Source organism: Sander vitreus, chromosome 14 (genome assembly GCF_031162955.1).
Source record: "Sander vitreus isolate 19-12246 chromosome 14, sanVit1, whole genome shotgun sequence".
Classification (NCBI taxonomy): domain Eukaryota; kingdom Metazoa; phylum Chordata; class Actinopteri; order Perciformes; family Percidae; genus Sander; species Sander vitreus.
Genome location: NC_135868.1, coordinates 23,315,350 through 23,322,732, shown reverse-complemented (window position 1 = coordinate 23,322,732; position 7,383 = coordinate 23,315,350).

The following is a 7,383-nucleotide window of genomic DNA, read 5'->3' as shown; positions in this document are numbered from 1 at the left end:
TGCTGTGATCACGAAATGTGCTTCCCATTGAAATGCATTAGTTTAAAAAAAAAACGTGTTGACCACCACGAAAAAAAAAACAGATAAACGTGTCCGTGTACACAAATCAAATAGATTAAATAATGTGACCATTTCACGAACTACCGTGAGACTGGGTTGAAATAGTTTACGTTACTGTATTGTGTGAACAGTTCATTTAATATTGTATGTGGCGTTTTCTTTTGCGGGGTGCAAATGTTCAACCAAAACAACTTCCTTCCCGAGACTATTTTGCAGAGTCACCGTCTCTGCGTCCAGAACTTGGTGCCGCCAAAGACCATTGTGACCTTAGAATTGTACTATATATTTATTGCTATATTTTTGTAAATATTGTCCTTTTTTTATTGTACTATGGACCTTCCATTTGTGTCCAGAATATAGTCGTCATTATTATTATTATTATTATTAGTCCACAGCGCTGTGGAGATGGTGGTCTGGCAATGTAGGACTAGGCTAAACCAAATTATTATTTTTTTTTTTTTTTTAAAGATTCTGAAGTGAAAGCTTCAGTGTTTTCTAATGCATTCAGTTCTGATCTCAGGAATAGTTCCATGCAGCGCTGTGTGATCAGACAGTATCTGGAGGAGCAGGTGCTCTGGGTCACTGAAGATGATGTCTGATAGCTGAACAACAGGCTGAGCAATTCTGTAACTTCAAGGTATGGCAAAGTCTTTTCAGCTAATATCATATGCCATCAAAACTTCCTGCCCTATACCTTTTGATTCAATTGCTGGGTAAAAAAAAAAAAGATGCAACTGATCAAATATTTGGTTTGTGTTATACCCTGATGTGATATACACGGAAGCTTGTCTTATTTTTGATATATGCTTTTTTTCCTTCATAATTTCTCTGTAAAAAATATAACCGCAAGATCAAAGTTGTATTTCTCTACACTTGTGGCAAGTGTCCACATTACTGTACCCAAATGACAAATGTGGTTACATTTCTATAACACAAGATGGCAGCATTGTCACTTTTCTATAAATCAAAGAAATGGGGAGAAGCAGTGGCAGCAAAAAACGGTCCTGTCCTGTTACTAGTGTCCTGACGAGTGTCCCGTGACAGGGAGTCACAGGACAGTGTACAGGACAGTGTCTGACTGTCCCGGGACACTCCTCAGGGCACTACTAACAGGACAGGACAGTTTTTGCTGCCACTGCTGCTGGAAATGGGGTTGCTTAGGCTAGAACTAAAAAGTGGTGCAGCCTGAAGAAATCTGAAGTACGGAGGTTGTGAAGTGGGCTGGTTTGAATCAGGATTGAGTCCAGTATGTGTACACATGCATGTTTAAAAGATGCTGAGCTGAAGGAAGACACGGTATTAAAGGTAGGAGTGAAGGTCATGACAAAAATACTAAAATGTGAAATGTTATTAGAACGGAAAACCCATTTCAGAAAATATTCAGCCCTGGAAACAGCTGTTCTCAAAACCTGTTCTCACAACATTACATCTCTAGAATCTTAAAGGGTAATTTACGGCACCCTATTTCCCCATGCATTGGTGTGACTTATGTGAACAACAATCTTTAAAATTGGTCCGGTGCTGAGCAAGAACACTGTAACCAGCGGCTGCGATGTAATCACATAGGGCATTAAATGTGCACCGTCAATGTCCGTCCACTAAAAGTGCTGTTTTTGTCACTGACGGGCTCCGATTATTATTCTAAGTGTCTGACAACACTATGGAAAGGATCCCTACAGAGAGAGACCTTTTTGTTAAAGAGTAAGATCCTTTTTGTTTAACCAACACAGCTCTGAAATCACCATCACCAAACCCACCAGACTCCATGTAAATAAACAATACTTTTAGCGTGTAGAGCCAGCACATTTGCACATGTAAATGGGTGAATTAAGGGTTTATTTTAACCAAACCAGAGTGGTGGTTGTTGGAACAGTGGAGAGACGAGCCAAGACGGCTTTTGATGTTTTGCTTTATTTAGTTTCTGTCGACTTTGAATGAAGTGTATTTTGCGATGATAAAATGACTGTGAATTTAAATGGGAGTCTGGTGGGTTTGGCGATGCCGGGGGCTGTTTCATGTTTAACAAAAACATGAAAAACAAAAAGCTTGATCTCTGTAGGGATCCTTTCCATAATGCTATGCGACTCAAGAACATACAAGAATAATAATCTGAGCCTGTCATAGGCAAAAACTGCACTTTTGTGGATGAAATGGATGGTGCGCAATTGCCCATTAACGTTAGGAAGGCTACATTGCAGCTTTGCTGCTGCCTACTGCAGTGGTCTTGCTTAACACTGGACCAATTCCAAAGTGTTGTTCCCATCAGTCACTTAGGCTACGTTCAGACTGCAGGCAAAAGTGGCCCAAATCAGATTTAGACCACTTCCATATGTGGTCCTGAATCAGACCCAGGTCTGATTTTATTTTTTTCAAAGGGGCCGCAGTGTGAACAACCAAGGCGGATTTGGTGCGACTTTTATGTTGATCTACATCGACATTTGTCACATTAATGCGCCGGCGGGAGTTAAACTGAGTCTCTGAAGAGATTCACAACGCAGTCCCACCACTCCTGGCTTCGTCTCTGCATCAACACAGACCTCTGTAGTGAATGTGCAGCCATAACCCCGCAAAAGTCCAAAATAGCCAATTATGCTCTCTTTCTCTTCATTCTTCTCCTTCTCAGCACCTGCTCATTAATGTTACGGCTGCCGCTACACAAACATTTTGAAATAAAAGCGAAAATGCTTACTTCCTCCATAACCTCCCTAACTTTAGTGCAACAGCGTGCTGCGTCTGATGTTATTGTTCTTTTGCGCGTGCGGGTCATAACGGTTCACACTGGAATCTGATACAGGCCATATTTTAAAAGGAAATGTGAACAGCCAAACAAAAAAATCGGATTAGAGCAAAAAAATCCGAATTAAGCATTAAGACATGCGGTGTGAACTTAGACTAAAAGACACAAAACATGGGAAAATGAGGTCCAGGTTGAAAAATACCAAAGCTATCCTTTAACAAACTGAATCAATTCTGGCAGAGTGAATTGATAATGCAAAGTTTTGAAAGAATATAGAGTGACAGACTTCTGAATTGACCACTGGCTGCAGTGAAGCAAAGTTTCCTTATATATATATATATATATATATTTTTTTTTTTTTTTTATTAATCTAATAATATCACTCAATCCATTCACATATTCCAGGATATGTCGCAAAAAGAGTGAACTCTCTCCAGGCAATTTCTGGAGAAATGACTTCCTCAAAAGTGCTCAGAAAATCATTCTATATCCTCTCAAATTTGTGTTGCCCAACTTGTTAATTGATTTTCAGTTGAGCGGTGTGCATGGAGCAAAGGATTTGGCAGCAAGAGCGGAAATTAACTTGTCTCAGGAAATTGGCATTTAGAAAAGAAAAACACGGGTGCTTTATTGCCTGTGGACACAGTGACTGATGTAATTACATCAACATGATAGAATTTGTCTCAAATCCCTCAGAAAGCTGCTGTGTGCTGAACGTTTGGCCTTGAGGCTGAAGTCTGGAGATACTCCAAATGTTTTTAATCCATACCTTAAACTCACCTAAAGGATTATTAGGAACACCTGTGAAATTTCTCATTAATGCAATTATCTAATCAACTAATCAAATGGCAGTTGCTTCAATGCATTTAGTGGTGTGGTCCTGGTCAAGACAATCTCCTGAACTCCAAACTGAATGTCAGAATGGGAAAGAAAGGTGATCTAAGCAACTTTGAGCGTGGCATGGTTGTTGGTGCCAGACGGGCTGGTCTGAGTATTTCGCGATCTGCTCAGTTACTGGGATTTTCACGCACAACCATTTCTAGGATTTACCAAGAATGGTCTGAAAAAGGAAAAACATCCAGTATGCTGCAGTCCCGTGGGCGAAAATGCCTTGTTGACGCTAGAGGTCAGAGGAGAATGGGCCGACTGATTCCAGCTGATAGAAGATCAACTTTACTCGTTACAGCCGAGGTATGCAGCAAAGCATTTGTGAAGCCACAAGGCGCACAACCTTGAGGTGGTGGGCTACACCAGCAGAAGACCCCACTGGGTATCACTCATCTCCACTAAAAATAGGACAATGAGGCTACAATTTGCACGAGCTACCCAAAATTGGACAGTTGAAGACTGGAAAAATGTTGCCTGGTCTGATGAGTCTCGATTTCTGTTGAGACATTCAGATGGTAGAGTCAGAATTTGGCGTAAAGAGAATGAGAACATGGATCCGTCATGCCTTGTTACCACTGGGCAGGCTGGTGGTGGTGGTGGTGGTGTAATGGTGTGGGGGATGCTATCCTATAAATATGGGCCAACATTTCTAAAGAATGCTTCCAGCACCTTGTTGAATCAATGCCACAAAGAATTAAGGAAGTTCTGAAGGCGAAAGGGGGGGTCAAACACGGTATTAGTGTGGTGTTCCTAATAATCCTTTAGTTGAGTGTATGTGTGTTTGTCTGTATATGTGTAAGCAGGAGTGTGTGCTCATATGTGTTTATGCTTGCAGGCTTCAATATGTCCTGCAGATTGTATGCAAAATGTAGAGTGGCTTCTTTACCTGTAAGACCACACGAGGGAGACATTGTCCACTGTTGATTTTTGAGCCCTGGAATCAGATGGAGCTACTGTGTGTACAGTGTAAAGCAATGCTGAACTTGTGCTCCTTATTTTACATCCAACTTGTTAGGGGAAAAACTCCTATGAACCTGCATGGTTAAGTTATGTCCACATATGACTTAATACCTTGTGTTGTCTTCCCATCAACCATGAATTTTTTTTTGTTGTTGTTTTTTTCGACGTTTGTGACGCTTTTTTCCATTGCCTTTGACGCTTATTTTACAATGTTTTTGTCACTTATTTCATTTTAAATAAACCTAATTTATATGATATTATATTATAATATTTCTTTTTAGTTAAAACAAAGAAATTATGAATTATCTTGACTAATAGTTAAGATCAGAGGATGTTGAGTGGATCACAGACGGGTAGCCTACCTGTCAAAGTTTAGTCTTGATACTGTATTGAAAGTCATTTCAACTTTTTTTTTAAATGCAAAGAAAGTAATCATTCGAACGTTGCGTTGGGTTCCATACATCCAGGTCATTTTTGGTCAATTTGGTTGAAAGAAACCCATATTTCTGACATAAAAAACTTTGAAAACGGGTCCAATTTGACCCAAGGGTCAATAACGGAGATTTGAAAACTAGTGAAAAGGATATTTACATAGAACTCTTCAAATTTGTTTTTTCGCCTTCCCAAACTGGTTTACAGGATAAAACAACATGACGAGTGTCAGCAAGTGTCGGCGAATCACGCTGTATGTCAAATTAGCACCGCTCTCTGTGTTTTTCTTGTCTGGCACTCCGTGAATAGTCGTGTTGCAGTAAAACCTCAACCATCTGGTACATGTTACAGCCTGAAGCAGACTCTGTATCCTACAGACCAACGGCGTTTCACTGTCTGTCTGTATGGTTCATTTCTGCATCGCAAAAAATGGCAATCTTAACTGTTTTAGTCTAATTATGTTGGGTTAAGAATCAGGAGCGACGTTAGCCCTTTTTTTCCTAAACTTGATCCCGGCACCCCTAAAAAAAACAATTGCTAAAAATAAAAAAGTCTGTTAGTCTATTGTGAGCTAAGGAGTTCTGCTCAAGGAATATCACAACATCGTGAAACTAAACCCAGAATCTAGAAACTATTTTTTTTTTTTTTTTTTTTTTTAATGTCATATTTAAATGTTAAAATAACACTCTAGCATTTGTATTTATTAGGGCCCGAGCACTGAAAGTGCAAGGACCTATTGTTTTTGTAAGGATTCTTTTTATTCCGCGACGTCACTCGCATTTTTGAGGGGCTTAGCATGCTGGAAAACTCACAAAAATGTGCACAAAGTTCTGTAGTGGTTGGGCTCGGGTGTTGCCAGGGGGCTCCATAGCGCACCCTAACGTGCGCCTTAATTCGAAAAAAAGTAATAAGTTAATATACCAAATTTTGAGGGAACATAGGTCTCATCTTGAAGTCCATGGAGCTAATTTTTAGGAAAAAAATTACAAAATTCAGAAATTTCCGAAATCTTGGTTTTCGTGAGAAAAATCTTTTTACGAACACTTGTTTGAGGACTGTAGCATAAAAACTCTCAAAATTCAAGGAACTGCGTCCGCAAGGTGCGAGGGCCCGTTCATCGCTGCTTGCAGCTTTAATTTATTTTATTTTTTTTAACTCTTAACTTGTTTTTAGTTAAAGCAGTATTTATGAGCCAGTGGAACGACATTTTGTTCATATGTGCACTCTGTGTACAGTTGAATGACAATAAAAAAAAGCTATCTATCTATCTATATGCCTAGATCATTCAGAAAAAATTCTGAGGCATTTTCAAAATAAATAGTGCTTGTCAGCCATTAGTCAAAATCACATAAATCTCAAATTTTTTGATACTGCATTTTGGAAATGTCTGCTTTTCCAAAGATACATATCCGATTTAATCTGTAAAAAACACCTCACGTTTGTAGTAATGGCCCTGTGGCTCAGCAGTAAAGTAAGTTTTCTCAGAGTTGTTGGTGTCTTTCTAGTTACATAATTCAGTGGTTCTCCTGTCATGATGGTACAAAATGATGTTAAAATGCACAGCTAGCACAGTAGAATAATGTTTATTAAAAGGGTACCAGGCACTCTGATGGAAAGGAGCAGAGCCTGGCACACTCCAGCTGCTTTTATTATACAGGATCATCACTAGGCCAGAAACGTTGGAGCCTGCTGCCAAGCACCAAATAGACCTACAGAAACGTAGCATGACAGGGCTAGTGCTGAAATGGTTATTCCATTATTTAATTAGTCAATAAATAACTGTTTAAAGTTTTAAGTCTTTAAGTCGTTTTATCAAAACCTAATTCTTTGCTTGGTTTCATCTTTTCTCAGTTTAGTGCCGTTGCCATTATCTTTTGGGTTTTTGGACTGTTGGTTGGACAAAACAAGTAGTTCTAAAATGTCGTATTGGGCTCTGAGAACTTTGAACCCATTTTTCACATTTTCTAGAATGGAAAATGAATCAAAAAATCTAATCTGCAGATTAATCAATAATGGAAATAAGTGTTTCAGCCCAAGACGAGTCCTAATCGGAGCCAACGTGAAAAGTTCTGATCCAAGAAAAGTGGTAATGGACGAAATGACATTGAAACTGGAATCAAGTCGAATAATTTCAAATTTGCACCGAGACCTTCCTTGTGTTAATTTAGCATTTTCATCTTTAGCCTATGTCATAAAAGGTCTAGTCTCGCATTGCCAGACCTTCCTCCACAGCGCTGCAGAGGAAGGTCTGGCTAGTCCACACAGCATTCCGGGATGGGAGAAAAACGTGCTCTGGTTTATTGGTA